Here is an 18051-nt window from a genome sequence, read left to right as displayed (position 1 = left end):
GGCCAGTGGGAGCATATAAATATTGAAAAGAAGTGGTCCTTCTTCACATGTGACCTTTGACCTGATGAGAAGTTTCCAATTGAAACAAAGAAATCACTGTCCTTTATGCAAGATTCAAACCAGTTGATTGTTAGGAAGTTATTTGTTTAAAAACTACTTTTTCAATAATTTTGCTGATGAATGGGAGGTTGGAGATCGGCCTGTAATTCTGCAGTAGTGATTTGTCTAGATTGTTTTTTTTTTATCAGTGGTTTGATAACTGCTGTTTTCAAAGCCTGGGGGAAAACACCTGAAGAGAGTGATAACTTCACCATTTAGATCAGATCATTAGCAACGACAGGCAGGACTTTCTTAAAGAAATGTGTGGGTAGGACATCCAGACAGCAGTAACTGGAGCTTAATTGACTTGTAATTTCTTCTAGGGTGTCATCTAGGGGTTGCAGGACACCGGCCCTCGAGGACCAAGATTGCCCACCCCTGTGTTAGACCAAAACTCTAATATGTTAAAGAGCTTTTTTTCTTTAACAGAGGTGGGGCAGGCCATGCCACCAGCCTTGCCGCCTGACGACCAGGGGCCAGCCTGGCCACCTGGAACCCCATAGCCAACAGGACGGCAGCTGGTGGAGAGGGCACAGCGGCGGCTGGAGGCGCGGACGGAGTTGAGACAGACGGCGGAGCTCAAGACAGAGAGGGACAAACAAACTTCTGAAAAATGGTGATGTGTGGAATGGGCCTACTTAATACTTGAGCAAAAGCAGCCTGCCTGTTCCACTTCACCTCTTCAAAAATATCCATTAGTCCAAGGGAAACCAGAAGTGAAAGATTTGTCTCAAGAATTGTTCTTAGTTTCTCCGTAGCACCTACCCGTTCCCAGGGCGGAGTGAGAGTAGAAATAGTTTAGTTGTCGTCTTACTTGTAATAAAAATTTGTTTAAACCCCCATCAGGCTGTGGTTGCGCTGGGTCCATGTTGCGGTATCTTTTCCTTGCGTTCCTCACCCTACTGGTCAGGTCCTACTGTCATGAAGTGGTTTATGTTCTACTGCGATGACTTTAACTAAACTACAAAACAACTTATTTGACTGACAACATGGAAGACAGCTTAGACAGACTGGTACGACAAATGACATTAGACAGGGACCCAACAAGAGACAAAGGACACAGGTGGACTTAAATGCACAGGGAAGGTAATTAGGGGACAAGACACACCTGGGAAGCAATCAAGGGGGAAGAGACAGGACGCCACAAAGACTCGGAAACAAAACCTAGAAAATAAACACACACAAAAACTCAAATCCTCACAGTTTATTATTATTTATTCCTTAGTCTCTTTATTAGATCAGTCTTGCTCTGTTTTACCTTATCTCAGTCCTTCTAGTTTATGTCTCTAGTTATTGTTTCTCTAGGTTAATTATGTTTCTTTGACTTAGTTATGTTTTTTGCGGAAAAATGCAGTTCTCTCTGATGAATGTCTAATTAAATATGTGAAGGTGTGAGTAAGTATCTGGGTTTGTTTGTGCACATTTTACCTTGTGTAGATATGTCATATTTCAAATTCATAAGAATTAAACTTGTACACCAAAATCCATCCATCAGTCAGTTTCATGTGCCAGTTTGTTGCATAATCATCCTGCTCTTGGAAAAAGAACGGCATCGCTGAAAACTGAAACTATGTATGTGGCACATTGTGAGCACATTGTGAGCACAAGTAGTTTTCAGTGGAACAACAGCTAAAATGATGAGTCACACATGACTGAGAATGCATGTACTTATAGCAGTCAGTCGGTTTCTGACTTGTGTCTGTAGTGAGATGTTTGTATCACAACCTGACTGTGTAGCCCACATGTGACTTGAAGCTTTTTCTTTCATGAAGTGCCATGAATATATGAATAAGCTAAGAAATTCTGTTTATTTGTGTCTTCATGTACTAGCGCACTGCATTTACGTAAAGCATAACATCTTATTCCTTTCATTCGTTATGCCTTACAAGAATTTTGAGCAGTTTTTTAGCATAAGCAAATGTTCAGTCACTGAGCAAAAAAAAGCGGAAATGAAAACTTTACACTTTAAATAGAATAACATAATCATGACTGCACTTCTGTGTTTTAAAGATCTGGAAGATAAGCTGAAGAAAAAAAAACCTTTTAGTACAAAAGCTATAGAGCAACCTTTTCAACCATGCAACAGAGAGAGGATATAAGTCAAAATATATTTTAATTTATTATTGATCTTGTTTCCTATCATTTTAAATTGGCTACAGCTTATTACGTGTGTTTGAGGGGTTTTAGGTTTTATTTAAAATTGTAAGATTAAGAAGGTGGGTTAGGAATGATTCAACTGGCCTGATGAATCATTATAACAAATAGTCATGTTTGGACATGTATGAGTTTGTCGAGGACATGAAGGGGAAATGAAGCCTTTTGCACTAGTTGGTTTGATTAACGAGTTGTGGCGATTGCTGCACCACTTCCTCCTCTTAACAAAGGACAGGCAGATTCTAAAAATATTCTGAGGGAAAAGATTAAATCACACTCTCTCTTTTTTTTTCTTGCAGAGAATGCATGTAAAGCTACCATGACTGAAATTCACTCTGGTCTGAGCTTTTTTGTTGCTATTTTCTAAGTGCCTGAATAAACATGCTTGGCAGTGAAAGCCAGCCAGGCTTTCTTTGAAGGATCACTGGGTGAGTAGGATGAGTTTTTTTCATTTCTTCCCATATCCTCCATCTCGGGCAGCACAAAGGAAGAAACCTTAGTGATATGGCAGGTTTCCAACTCCTGCTTCTAGAGAAATGGTCATATTCTGGTTCTAAACTGCAAGTGCAAAAACCTGTTAAAAGAGAAAAATGTTTTAAAGCAAATCAGTTTGGTTTAAATATTTAACAAGACAATAAACAGAATTATGAATAATAAAAAAAAATAACTTCAAAAATGAAAAACTGATGGCTTTGCAGTGCATAAAACTTGCATGTTATTTTATTCAATTTTTGGAAAGGTGTTTGGAAAATCTGGTGCTTAGGTGAAACTATGTGAAAGAAATCTGCCAGGCTTTGTGCAGTGTGGGAAAACATACTCTGCAGGACTTCTGAACAGCCCCAGGCGGGTTTGGAAAAACTCTGGATTGGTGGTTTAAGTCGGTACCAAACACTGTGTTCTGAATTCAGAACCAGATCTGAAGAAGGTGAATAAACGGTCAGCCTGGCAGTGGTAAAAAATCTCCACATACGAGTCATTTGGAAAGTTTTGCATTAAAAATTTAAACTCATGAGGAATAATTTATATGCTCTCCACCATAATGTTTCAGCGTTACATAAGCTTGTCCAAGTAAATGTGAGATAAGAAAGTTAAATGTTATTCAGAAGAAAGTTGTAAAAACAAGTAGGTTTGTTGTGCTGGACAGCAACCCAAGGTAACCACATGAAATTATTCATAAACCCAATGTACGCATAAAAATAGTGCACATTATAAATGTAAACCAAATCTGAAGGACAACGACAGTACGCCCAAGAGTCGTGTTGAACAAAATCAACCAAAAAAATTTAAATCCAGATGTTGGAAATTTGTATAAAGTCACTCAGTGAATCGAGCCACACTGAGACTGAAAGTTTCGCAATTTTTTCCCCCCAATCGGTTGAAGTCTTTGGCACTTTCAGTAGAAAACATGTGCAATTAATATTCAAATCTTCTTATACTTTACTTAATAAATCACAAATCGTCGTTCAGTTCAGAATCAAATAAATTGGAACTTGGGAGTCAATAGGTGCATCCAGTTATTGTTAGTTTGCCATGAGGAGGTTTTATATTTGCACAGATACATTTTCAGTATTTTATGAAATACATTCTAGCCGGTCCATACTCCTAAAATTATTTTAATATATGGATGTAGCTCTTCCAAAACAACTTCTATCCTTTCCTGTATAGTGCATAACCATCAATATTAAGGTCATCATTATCAAATGTCATGTCCAAGTGTGGAAACACTTTGTTGGCATATCCTATTCTTATTTTAAATGTTGTCATGGTGATCCTGTACCTGAGGCACACAGTCACATTAGTTTGGCCTCCTCTCTTCGTAAGGTAAATCTGACTATATGACTGGTGAGGCCCTGATCTCAGCTTTTTGACCAATTTGTCATACTTTAGAATAACACAGCACAATATTCTCCTCTACACCAGTCGACTGTCACTAGGTGATAATATGATTAAGTAGGAGGCAGACTGACCATGTGTGGGTTTTTATGAGGTTTATTTAATTTTTTTTTTTTAGTTTGTAGTTTCAGTAACACACCCACTGCAACCTTGTTGTCCGACCGTGACGTTTACTCTCTTACTGAGTTTCTAACAAGGACTGCGGAAGGGTTGTGGATGTGGTTGTACTGTGTGTTTTTCTGCAAACCAGAATTAAAAGTTTTCAGCACACAAATGCAGGCAGGAGTTATGCAGAATCGTGTATAAAGTTCAGTTTAATCAAAGGAATAGTTTTTAGTAGGAACAGCCCAAAAATGTACAGAACAATGTAAGTGAGTCAGCAGAGGAACACAGGTCCAACATGATAACAGCAGAAGAATGTGCAAAGAGTGAAGGGAGGGAATAGCAAAGAAAAGTGATTAATAAATGATGAATTTAATGAAGTGTGGAGACACAGGAACAAATGCACTGAGGAAGAAAGGCTAGAAATTACACCATGACTGCAAAGGAACGTGGGATAATGTAACTGAACAAGACAAGGACAGTAAAATCCAGGCGTAGTCCCTAAACAGAACATGAGCAACACAAAAATCTACTTAAATGTAAAAAAAAACCTAAAATAGTACACAACTAAAAACTGTGGTGACAAAACAGAATTAAAGCTCTACACATAATGTGTAATCAGATATTGGTTTTGTTTCTCACTTTCATAGATGCAACAATTTGACAAGGACAACTTCGATATCGGCCCTTATTGCTCACGTTTTTATTGAAATGTAGGAATTGGGATTTTTGAAATTTACTGAAAACATTGCAAAATAAATAAATAAATAAATAAATAAATAAATAAATAAATAAACACCAATATATCACTTACTGTTAGTTTGTGTTTAACTCAAGCCAGCGTCTCTTATTGACATCTGTCTCATCTGGGATTCTCCAGCAAAATATACATACAACTCTGGGAAAAATTAAAAGGCCACAGCACTGAGCGCCATTGAAAACCTCCTGGTTTTTCCATCAAATATTGATTTCTGAACTCTTCCTGAGTTGAAACATTAGTGTTGTTTCTAAATGAATATTAACTTGTTTTCTTTGCATTATTTGAGGTCTGAAACAACTGCATCTTTTCCGTTAATTTGACCGTTTCTCATCTTCTGCAAATAAATACAACATTTTTGCTTGGAATTTCGGAAACATGCTGTGAGTAGTTCACAGAATAAAATAGCAATGCTCATTTTACTCAAACATATACCTATAAGAAGAGAAATAAAAAAAGAGATCATTTTAAGTGGTGTCTTGCTTTTATACTCACTGACCAATTACTTTATTAGATAGTGACTGGTTTTAACCTCTTTTGGCTTCAGATCCGCTTCAGTTCTCTGTAGCTGCGCTTTAACTACTGGACTTCAGAAATGATCATTAGGTTTTTTTTATACTCATACTGTCACAATCTCATTATTCTGCTGCCTGTAGATCCATGTACTACATCTGCCCAGAGTGCAGCGTTATTGTAATGTACAAGAAGTTAGTTTGGACTTATCTGTGCTTTGGGACGTTCTTTATTATCCTAGCTGAAGAAACCATCAGAAAATGGGTGGACTCTGATCATAAAGGGATGGTTGTGGTCAGTGTCAATACTCAGGTAGGCTGTACCAATAAAACAATGCTGGTATTAAGGGACCCAAAGGAATCTAAGAAAAAAAAAATCATCCTTGCAGCTTCCTGACAAGCCTGAATCATTGATGCAAGGCAAGATGGAGCCATTAGTTCACATCATTTAAATTCTGATCCTGTTATATTTTATAGCAGATGGACCTAAATGTAGGCAGAACAAAGCAGCTAATGATGATTACGGGTTTAAGGGATGAAAAAGCACATGAACGGGAACAGGAAGATACAGGAAGTTAAACTGAGTGTTGGGTGATTTTGGAACCAGGTTAGTCTAGTCAGAGAAACGCAGAATGGCTGGAGGAGAATGCAGAGCAGAGGAGAGGTGACTTAGAAACACAACAACACAGAGGGAGCTGATTTACAAAACGGAAAAAATGCAACACTTATCAAAATACAAAGTAAGAAACTAAACACAATTGAATTAACTGAGTACTGCAAGATCTAAACTACAATAGTGACACAGAGACGTGACCTATATATAGTAAGACATAAATAACAATTATGAAAATCACAATCCCAACACAAACACAAATCAAAGCCTTTTGCGGATCGCCACACCCTGCCCTCAGCTGCAGGAGCCTATTTACAAGTTCAAGTTTAATTTGTATGTTCAGAGATTTTGCATACCATGGTTGGTTGGAATAAGTGGTTATTTGAGCTGCTGTCACCTTTCTCTCAACTTAAACCAGTTTAGTGTACTTTCCTGAACCATTCCCCTGTAAACCTGAGAGATGGTTTTGAGTTAAAATCTCAAACGATCAGAAGTTTCTGAAATACTGACACGCCCACCATCCGGCACAAAACAGTCGTTCCACGTTCAAAGTCGTCCAAATCCCCTTTCTTTCTGATCACATTGTTCACTTTCAATTTCAGCAAATCATCCTCATCACCGGTCTAGAGTCGCCGTGATCGACTTATTTGCTGTTTGTTTCAACCAGTAATTAATTTAGGCTTACTTAATGAAATTGCCGGTGAGTTTCTGCCTCTGTTCTGTGCATACAATACGCGTGATTCATTGTAAGTAGAGCCGACGCATAAAACAAGGAGCTGTAAGCCTCTGTAATAAGGAAGCTGTCTAATCCATCAGAGGGCTTTGAGCAACGAGGATTTGCATGACAAAACAAATACTGTGAAACACCACTAAGATGATGTGAAGGACTGAATCGAACCGGCCCGGCCCGCTGCATAATTTAGCAGCACGACTTCATCTTGTTATGCTGAAGCACCCCAAGCGCAACAGGTAGGCAGCAGATATGTGCGGCGTGATTGCTTGTCAGTCGTAGTAATGTATAATTAATTTCTCGTGTGGCTTTCTTGAGAGCAAGACAGTAATTATTTTAACATATGTGTTGGTCTCAGACTGACGCTTTCACACTGACCCTGCCTGGCTTGCAGTCGCAGCATGCGTGCACGAATATGACCCGGCGTACAAACGAACCCAACGCGCGGCCACTCGGACTGCCGAAGCCACCATTGTTGCTTTACGACTGTGCGGTTTGGAGCAGCGCTGTGCAATTTCACTGCAGCTCTGTTTGGGCTTTGAAGACTTGTTTCCTTTTTCTCCCAAATTGGCCAGACTCCCCATAAGTTATAATGAGGGGGAATTGGAAGCCAAACTACAGATTTGAAATGGTAATTAGTAAGACTCCCTGCTACTGAGAGAGACAGAGGGGCTGATTTAGCAGAGCAGAATTAAAGATTGGAGGATAGTACAGGACCCATTTTGATGACTGTGGTATATTTAGCTGTGTTACCCAGAAACACGGACGGAGCAAAGTCATATGTTAGAGGAAAGATCTACAATAATAGATTACAAGACTTGGGCCATATGCTGCTGTCGACTCAGTAAAGAAAGGACTGCCTTTTTTCTCCAGAATATCGCTATGCTTTATTCTGGTCAGTTGGGATTGTTTGTGTCTATATTAAATTGTAAAGAAGAAGAAGAAGAAGAAAAAAGGAAAACGCCACACCAAAGCAAATACGGCCCTATTAAGATACATTCTTCTAATTTGCATGCCTGCTTTGTTTGCGGTAGAACAGCAAATACCCAGACAGAATGTGTGGGACAATAATATGCCTCAAAGGATGCTATTAAGTCCATGTGACAGTACATTTCTCCCCAGCTAATTGTCGCTTCCTTCTTTTTTTTTTTTTTTTTATTTTTTTTTTTACTTTCACTCTAATTAGTAAAGTATGTAGGGCGCTTGGAGTTCATCTGCTTGGCTCTGACATGATAACTCTCCCATCTATTCTCCCTTCGCTTCTTTGTATGCCGAGGCTGAGCAAACAGTATTTTCAGCTGTCTCAAGCGATTCGCTAACAACATGCATTTAAGAGCATTGTAATGACTCATATCATATTCTTATTATTAATGTATGACTGAGTCTTCAGATAGTCTTTCTGCTTACCGAGACTCTGCAGGATGCTTTTAGATGTGTTTACCTGCCAGGAAACATTTTTACTATGCATTGTGCTAACCACGCACCTATTAAGCTATTGTAATAGAGAAGAGCGAAAATATTTATGCTTTTGTTGCTTTAAGCTCACAAACACACACATATCTATCTATCTATCTATCTATCTATCTATATATATATATATATATATATATATATATAAAAGCACGGATACGTGCTTTTCGATAAAAGGGGGAAGCAAAGTTATGCTTTACTGTACTGCAGGTTTTACTCCACCAGATTTTATTTGAGTCCATGTAATATTAATGAAGCTTTTTGCCTAACGCATCTGAGCACCACAGACATCTTTATTAAATTTGTGTCGGTCTTTGAGTGGATGTTGGGACAATTGTTGAAATTATTTTAATTCCAGCAGTTCTGTACAAAAAGCATTTGCCCCCTTGCATATTTTTTCTTTTGTTCTCGCTTTTGAATAAATACAAAAGCTGTTTTCAAATGATGATTTAACCAAATTAGTTTGAGTTTAAGGTCACAAACTAATGGAGGGACTTTAGTATTTTTCCACTGAGTAGAGTAAGTTGTCCTGCTTCTGCAGCAGCTGTCATGACGGCGAAACGCTTCATCAGTTTTCATCCACATGTGATGGAACCCAAAGCATCCAAGGGTTTTTACTTTTCTCTCGTCAATACACATGACTTTTTCCCCTCCTAAACTCTCGGCAAATATCAGGACTTTTCCTGGCAAACGTGAGGCGGGGCTTTGTTGTTGTTTTCTCTCTTTTATGAGTGGGTTATAAACTCTGACCTTGACGCATTCAAGTGCTACTGTGCTTTAGATGCTGCTCCGGTTCACCGCTCCACGTTTTCTCCATTTATGTATCACAGCTCCCACTGAGGTTCACCGGAATCCGAGAGCCTTAGAAATTGCTTTTGACTTTTCCCAGACTGGTTTATGTCAATAACTTTGTTACTCATCGTTTCTTGAATTTCTTTCAAGTTGAAGAAAAAAAAAATGGTTTATCACAAATATTTTATGATTTAACAAAGGGGGATGACTGATTTCCATTAATTAATGAGGTAATGATGAAAATGTTGATGCAAATAAGATGCTAACACATCGTTGGCTCCATTTTGTCTCTTTGTAGGCGTTTCATTTAGCTCAAACGTTGGGACTCAGAAACTTTGCAGGTTTTGCTGAGTGTTGTCAACAATCAAGCTACTTTATTTCCTTGAAAACTGTTGCAAGCTTTGATGAACGAAAATTTTGGCAGAAAATCATCATCTTAATCCAGTATATCAATACATAATCTGGAGTATTTGTTGGATTTCGAGGCATCTGACAAACCTCATTTGTCCCAAGTAAGTATCACTTCCACCTCTTAACGACAATAAAGATTTTGTTCTACTGATGGTACGAAATCAGCTTTAATTTCTACATGTAAATCTTTAAAGTTGTACTTGTCACAGTTTCGCTTTCTTTCCCACTGACACCACCGTCGAACAATAATGCAGCATGAACTTACATGAGATGGTGTAATGAATACAATAAAGACACAAAAAGATTTATATGAAAACATATAAACATACCTCATTTCTACCTCATTTCTTCCTTCGAGGTAGAAATGAGGTCATTAAGCAAATTCTTTAAACTTAAATTGCTTTTTCGACAGCCACTTGCTATGGTCATATTTCCATATGACATGCATCCATTACGTTCATCCCTTTTCATCCAGCGGAACATGCTGGATTCTACTTCCGACTTAGAACCTTTCAAAATAAATGTCCTAATAACAAAAATTATGCATAATGCAAAATAAAACATATAAAGTAAAATTATGGTCTTAAAAGTAAGAATTCCCGTTTCATTTTGCATCAAAGTAGATTTTTTTCCAACTTGTTCGTCGGAGGAGAACACAGGATTAAACCCCTGACCTGAGTATGCCCTTTCTCCATCCACTTAGGTAAACAGCTTAATTAGCTGCCATGCTGACAGTTCTATCACAATGAAGCAATCAGCTGCTGCAAACCAACTCAAAGTGGGGGAAAAAATGGTCACATGAACTGGATGACTGGTTGCTTGGTCAGGTACTTGCAATAGAAAATGAGGTTGATCACCCTCACTTAGCATTATTCCCTGAAGTTAAATCCTACCCCATTCTCTGTTACTCTCCCTGCAGCAGAATATAACTGGACTCTAATACAAAAAGTTTGTACCATTGTACCATTTAAACAAATAAAAGGCATGAATTTCATCTGATTCTTTAGATTATCAAGAGTTTATGTGCAAAACAACCATTCTGTAATTACTTTACATTCTCAATCCAGGTACTCTGTTCAATCTAAAATTGGATAAATGACTTTGGATAAGATATGTGAAGATAATCATCAGTTTTGGAAATAAAGTATGAGCTAATCGGCACCTAAGTGATCTGATGAACATTCAATCTAAGTATAACCTACGAGGGTAGAGCTGATCCAGACATCTGTCAAAGATGATGCCTCAGCTTCTCCTTCCAATTATCTCATAATAACACGTCTGAAAGCACCAGATTAAAGACCAGCTGTTGGTGAAAACTCTTCTTATTTTGTTGCTGTTTTTTTCATTATTTTCCTTTCTGTTTTAGTTAACTGCCAAAAGAAATGGATTTTGCTTTGTGTTTTTCCGTCGGTACTTTCTGCAGAACTCCAGCAGAAGAGAAAGATTGAGGTGGGAGCGCACGGATTCTCCCACAGCTCCATGAAACAACTCCCAGCAGATTTCAGACATTAAACTGGAACAGCAGGAGGCTGAGTTGGTGAAGCTGCCTGTGCAAAAACCTGCTTGAGATTCAGAAGAGCCAGAAGGAAAGTTATTACAAATGGAATCAGCGACAAGGTTTTTTTTTTATTAAGTCTGCATGCCTGCTGCATTGTGCGAACATGAAGGGTGAACTTTTTGTCCAATGAGACCAGGCACCTATTTCTACTCTGTATAAATATTACAGTCAAATATTTCAGATTTTCTTTTACTTCCTTTTAAAAGTTATTTTCAATTGATTATCGCTAAAATAATAATAATAATAATAAAAACTTCTAAAAACTAAGCAATTTAAAAGCAAAAATATAACAAACAAAGGCTTTGTGCAAATTTTTCAACCATATTTTGGACAAAAATGTTTATTATTTGTTGTTATTTATGTGTCTTTTCAGCATATTATAATACATTCAGATACAACTTTAAAGCATCTATCCAACTATAATAATACAAAAATCCAGAACAAAACACAATAGTCATGACCTGACTTACCATTCTATGCTATGCATGTGCTCTATCTGCAGTGATGAAGAACCCTGGGCATACTTACAGCCCTATGTTTGCCTTTAGCATTCCGTCTCTAGATCTGCAAAGAAAAAAAGGCATTTTACGAGGTGCCAACGTGGAAACAGCATCACATCTGAACAAGTTGGACACTTTTTCTAACAACCTTATACAAATGTTTCTTTGTGTTACTGTCACTAACTAACAAAAACTATAAATACAGGGACTACTTTTGTTTTCTTTTGCATGCTGGTGTGATGTTTAAGTCCATCCTCTAAGAAGTCGATTTTACCTTGTTTTACAGAACTTCTTCCTTCTCCCTGCGGAGAAAAACAGAAGTTGCAGACAACTCAGTTTAGCAAGTGATTGAGTTATTTTTCTCTCGATTTTCAGTTTTATATAACGCAGTACCACAGAATACTAAACGTCTTACTAAACAGCATGTTATCGATGTAAAGTATTTTTGAAGAGTGCCCAAGTTTGCAGCAACCCCCTGCGTTCTTCATTTTCCCTCTCAGGATTGATTTCGGACTTGGCAGCGGCTCACACTGTGAAGAGAGAAAATCCATCTCCAGTAGCACACTACCACCCTGGCTGAAGGTTGGTGTTTTAGTTTAGTTTTTTTTTTTTGTACTTTTCATGTGAATTCCTGCTTCAGGCTCGCCAGAGGCAGCCATTAATGACTGGAACGGGCGACTTTCTACACACTCGGCCAAGTGCGAAGATGGCTTGGGAAAGAGTGATGCACCGGTCATTAATGATCTATTTAGGGCCTGACACTAGCTGGCATCCCTTGGCACGATATCCTGGAAAGGTCAGCGCTGTGTGAGAAAACTGTTTTAAAAGAATCACATGCTTGGCGCTTGGCTGGACTGCTTTGGGTGCAGAGTGACCGAAACAAGAAAGACAGATCTGGCCGTGGAGTTTCAGACGAAACAGAGAGAAAGAAAGAAAAGATGAGCGGCAACCACAAGCAGATTCACTTTCACCATTTCAGACAGCCGTTGCTCCCGCTTCTCTGCAGGTGTTTATCTCACCGCTGTGGTTTTGTGGTGGTTTAATTTAAAGGGTGTTTTATTTATGGGATTATTTACTCTGGAGATGAATGCAGCGAAGATCAAAACCTTTTCTTACATTGTTTCCACTGCAAAAGTGAATGCGTCTGGAATGCAACAAAGAAGTGGATTTCAGTGCATAACAAAAGCAGAGGAAAGTGTGTGTGGGCACCTGCATGTAAGCACTAATGATGCCGCTGGTAATCAGGGCTGCTGTTTTTCTGCATATTATACTGGTACATCTCAATTAATCAGTGAATCATCAAAAAGTTTATTTATTTCGTGTTATTTCAGTAAACCAATTAAAAAAGTGAGAGTGATGTACTAGAAATACTCATTTCATATCCAGTAACACATTTGAAAACCTAAAATGAAGCTTCTCTGGAAAAGTGTGTTATTGCTGTAGACCAATATTTTATTATACTGGTCTATGTTAATTTTATTGATTATATCCTCAAGCCTAGGGAACTGTCCAGGATACAGTCACTGACATATTCTACAAACAGGCCTTAAAGGTCTTTTTTTTTTTAAAAAAAAACATTTGACTGTTTACAAGATACTCTATTCAAGCATGTTGCTGGAAAGTTTGCTGGAAGGAAAATTGTAAACCAACAACTGGTACAATCACAGCTTTGAGATTATCATAAAGAAAAATCTGCTGGGGAGTTTAGCAACTTGTGGGCTGTATCTGAATCGTCAAGACCAAACAGGGAAACAACGGAGTACCTTCTACAAGAAGACAAGAGACACCAGAACCAACGATGCTGATGAAATGAAAGACATTTTAAAGAGATGAGGTCTAGCTGTTGCATTCTTGTGCTGAGCTCCTGGTAACTCAGACATAATGTCAGAAGTGTCGTTCCTGAGCTAAAGAGAAAAAAGGAGAGGCACAGAATCCAAGGTCCTTGAGCTCCACTGTGAAGTTTCCACAGTCAGTAATTTAAGCAGCCATGTCATCCGCTGGCACGGGTCCACTGGGTCCACTTATTGAGCCCAGAGTCAGCTGAGGCGTTTACTAGGAAATTGCTGGTAGATGACTCTGCTGACAAGTTCTGCTGACAAACTATCCGAGGATACTGATGTCATTTTTCAGCACGACCAGACATTTGTCCAGAAGAACCAGAGCCCGCTGTAATAACCGTGGTATCAGTCTGCTTGACTGGCCAGTACCTTCCAGAAACCCAACAGAAACTCAGTGGGGTGGTTTCAAGAGGAGGATGAGAGACACCAGAACCAACGATGCAAACGAGCTTAAGGTCGTTATTAAAGCAACCTGGACTTCTTTAACAACTGAGCCACAGACGGATCTGCTTCCTGCCTCACTGCACAATCATGCAAAAGACCACACAGAACAAAGGCATGATTTCCAGCAGGCATTTCTGTATAAAAATACTTTTGCATTTGTCTTTCTTAATGTTAAATTTTTGGATTTTTATTAGATAATAAAGTTGACTCAAATTGCTACAATAAATTAACTTTCTTCTGCTGTTCTCATTTATTGAGATGAGTGCATTTTCCAATGCAAATATCAATCTGACATTTACTTACAAAGATAAACATATGCGAGCTCATCAGAGTAAAGTTGTTTCTCCAGAATGTTTAACTATATTTAAATATTTAGCAAAAAAAAAAAAAAAAAAAGCATTGTCAAAAAGAAGAGCACTCAGCCACAAATGAAGCAGTGACAGACTCTCAGGGCAGAAGTTAATTAAAAAAATAATAAAATAAAAAAAAGTTAAACATAGGAGTCAGCATTTACAAACAAACGTGCATTTTGTTTTGTCATGCAAACATATGAATTATATTGTAAAATTCTGTAAAAGCAGAAATGCAGACTGCTCTGTGTCTGAGTTAGAGTCTTGAGTAAAACAATGTGAGTTTCACATGTGAAGTCACTTAAACTCAGTGCAAACAAGAGAGCTGAGCTGAAGTGAACTCAAGTGACTCCATAAAAAAAGGAACTAATACTGGTCACCGTTACGCTGAAACGGTGTTACTGATGAGCAGATCAAATGATCATTGGTATGTTTTTGTTGGAAACAGGTGATGGTGCTTTGCATAATAGTTTCAATTCTTGTCCTTTTGAAAGTATCTAACTGAAATGTGTAGTACATGTTTGTCATAATGTTGGGTGTGACATCCTTACAACTATTGATGAGGTTGTGGAAAAAATACCCAAAAAGTCAGTTTTAGTCTTTAAATAGTCATTTAGGAGAATCTGTTTGGCTTTTCTAAATTTATGCTGTTAATGAGGAGATGAAAGGAGCTCAAAGAGGCAAAACCTAAAAGACTTCCTGCTGTAATTGAAGCAAAAGCTGGTGACTCGTGGGCCTGAATGTGCAGTAAATGCCACACTTTCCAGACTTTTATTTGTAAAGAATATTGAAAGCCTTTTATTATTTTTCTCGTACTTTACAATCACGCATGACATAAAGTCTCAAAAAGTCATAGAAGTTGGAGGCTGTAAGGTCATAACATGTGAAATGGAGTGTGTTATAAATATTTTTCAACTCCCTGTATCTGAGGGCAGATCTTCATGAAGCCGTGCAAAAAAAGACAGAAATAAACAGATATCATACGACAACAGGGAAAAATGTGATTTAAATTAGTTTTTTTTAGACGTGTTTTTATTTGTCACACCACTGGAGTGCATTAAAAATTTCCTCAAGAAAAAGAAAAGACAATATGAATTGTAGTGGAAATCAAGTCTTGCTTTTTCATGTCTATTCATTATCTTCTGAAGGCACTTTACAAAAAAATGTCAATTTAATCCAATCCAACATTCATCCCTAGATGATCAAATTGGTTTAAAAAGTTTGCACAGCAGATTGCATCGAGTCATAGATGTGCAGCATTCACTCCTCCAGCTCAGTTCAGAGCGAGAGGAGACAAGAGATTGCGACGTGTCATTGCCTTCCCATATATGTCGTATGCATGAAGCGACAGTGGAAGGAGAAAAAACACTCCAGCAGAACCTGGTTCCACCACTGACTCTGGGTTTGAGCAAACCGAGCAAACACACAAAAAAGAAGCAGTGATCCAGGCGTACTTTCTATGTCAAAGAAAAGTAAAAAGTTAATAGCAGGAGAAGGAGAATGTTAAATTGCTGGCAGCAGTATCTCAGCTGATGCCCTCCTCCAGAAAGGTGTTGCATCTAAACAGAGCGCCAGACCAGATGTAGCAAGAGAAAAAACACTGAGAGAAAACACAAAATTACCAGCTGAAATGAGCAAATAAGGCAAAATTGGAACGACTGGAGGACTCACCAGAGATAAAACCATTTTATCTCTGGTTTTATCTCTGGTGAGTCCTGGTTGTTATGAAACAACCAGGCATTTTCATAAACTGCTTATAATTTGATCATCAGTGTCACATCAGATATGCCTCATGACTTGGATTGCACAAAAGTTCCCTGGGGGGGTTTCTTCAGCTGACATGTGAAAAACGACAAACAAAACAAAACAAAACAAAAAAAAAAGAAAAACACAAAGACCTAGATTCCCAGCTGTTATTTCTGTGTTGTTTAATACTGATAAAAAAAAAATTAGAAAAAAGCAAAACCCAAACTCTGCTGGGGACCTGATTGTTGCTGCTAAAAGGAGTTCAGCCACATGAAAGAGCAGCTTGGCCGCTGCCCCTCACGCTCCCACTGATACGCCACAGAGAGAAAGCTGAATAAGCACTAAACCGGGTGAAAAACACGACCTCAAGGTCCAGTTCATGTGCAGCAGCAACCCCAGCCTGCCGCTAGAAAGCAGACATCTGCATTCGGCTGGTCTCTTATTCTTAAATGCAACATGTGCAGTTTTCTGCTTTTAAATGTTTCACATGTAAAACTTACTGAGCAGATTGAGAGGATAACCCTCATTTTTTTTTTTAGTTATTTAAACAATCCTCCGTAATATCATGTCCTCCATCTGTGAGAGAAAGAATGTTTGTCATAACAGCAAATATGAGCTTCCTGTTAAGACAGGACACTGATCAGCAGAAAGTTTGCAGCACTCAACATAAACTTCTGTTATCTGACTGTGCGTGTGTGCATGTGTATGTGTATGTGTGTGTGCGTGTGTATGTGTATGTGTGTGTGCATGTGTGTGTGTGTGTGTGCGTGTGTGTGTGTGCATGTGTGTTGCATCCTTTTGGAGATAAAATCTATGTATGTTGAATAACAGCTGCAGAGCGGTTAGGGTTGGGTAATACTGTAAGCTGGGTACAGTTACAAGTTACATACTTACCTAAACCCAAACAAAAGGTGATTAAAAAGTAAATAATTGCTTTTAGTTACTTTTAAATCACTTTTTGTTTGGATCTAGGTAAGTTTAGGGTCGTTGACACCGTAAACTGAACATTGTTAGAAACAGGAGCTGTTGGATGGGAGCTGGATGCTGTGAAGATTTTCACTTTAAAACTCTGTCCAAAAAATACTATTTTTGTAATTTTTCACAAAGCCAATCTGGAGTAACTACTTTTATTTAGGAAATAATTACTTGGAAAATACTTACCTAGATAGATATTATAAAACTTCATTGTCCGCCACGGTGGAAATTTTCCCTCGGCTCTCCAAACGTAAAATAAAGCACATTCATACAATAAAAATGTCAACAATTTGTGAATAGAAGAAAACACCTCGGATGCCGTAAAGGTAAATGTTGTAATTTAGTTTAGCTTAGACTTCCACCCATTTATTCTCTACACACTGGATGCATCAAACTTCTCTATGTAGTCCTGAAATGGACAGCCATTGCAGGACCAATGTAAAATGCAGTTTGCATGAAAATTACTTATTAAAGCAAAAAAAAACAAAAAAAAAAAACAATCCAAAGTAGCTTGAATCTATATGAAAACTTATTGCGGTGATGATTATTACAGTGCAATCAGATGGTAAATGGATATCATCGCAAAAAGGATGTTTGAGGTTTTCCTTATCAGACATTTCAATCTCCATAATGACGGTTTCACACGAAGACAGACGTCTGCCTGCCCAAATATACATTTCCCTGTTTAAAGCATTACTAAATCTGTTTCCTGTGTGACTTCCTGGCCGCCTGGAAGAACTACGGCCAAGTCGCAAGGGTTACAAATCAGTGATCACGAGGCGAGTGAGAGGGTGGAGCACCAAGGGGGGGGGCTTCTGAACAGATGGGGAAACAGAGAGTGGTAAACAGCCAGGGGTGACAGGGCAGTGATGTATGGGCGAGTAAAACAAGCAAGTGCAAAAGGTCGACAGACGGAGATCTGAATGCGTGGCGGAGTCGGGACCTCTAGAGGTGGAGGAGGAGCGGAGTCAAAAGGAGCAATAAATAAACAAACAATAGAGGCTGCAGGAGGAAGGAGAGTTCCTAGAAGGTTGAAAGTGGAGGTGAGGAATGTTGTTTAGGGGCGACTGTGGTTCACATCCCTGTACAGAGATAAACGGCTTTGAA

General features: G+C 38.4%; 1 long non-coding RNA gene across 1 annotated transcript; it reads left to right on the top strand.

Moving 5' to 3' along the window:
• The first annotated feature begins 329 nt into the window (after positions 1-329).
• On the top strand, positions 330-14079 carry LOC107836610 (uncharacterized). Its single transcript, XR_001662553.1, has 3 exons — positions 330-425; positions 1612-1614; positions 14068-14079. It is a non-coding gene; the product is annotated as an uncharacterized LOC107836610 (long non-coding RNA).
• Positions 14080-18051: the final 3972 nt, after the last annotated feature.

Source organism: Poecilia formosa, unplaced genomic scaffold (assembly GCF_000485575.1).
Source record: "Poecilia formosa unplaced genomic scaffold, Poecilia_formosa-5.1.2 Scaffold70, whole genome shotgun sequence".
Classification (NCBI taxonomy): Eukaryota; Metazoa; Chordata; class Actinopteri; order Cyprinodontiformes; family Poeciliidae; genus Poecilia; species Poecilia formosa.
This window is presented reverse-complemented; position numbering and strand designations above follow the sequence as displayed.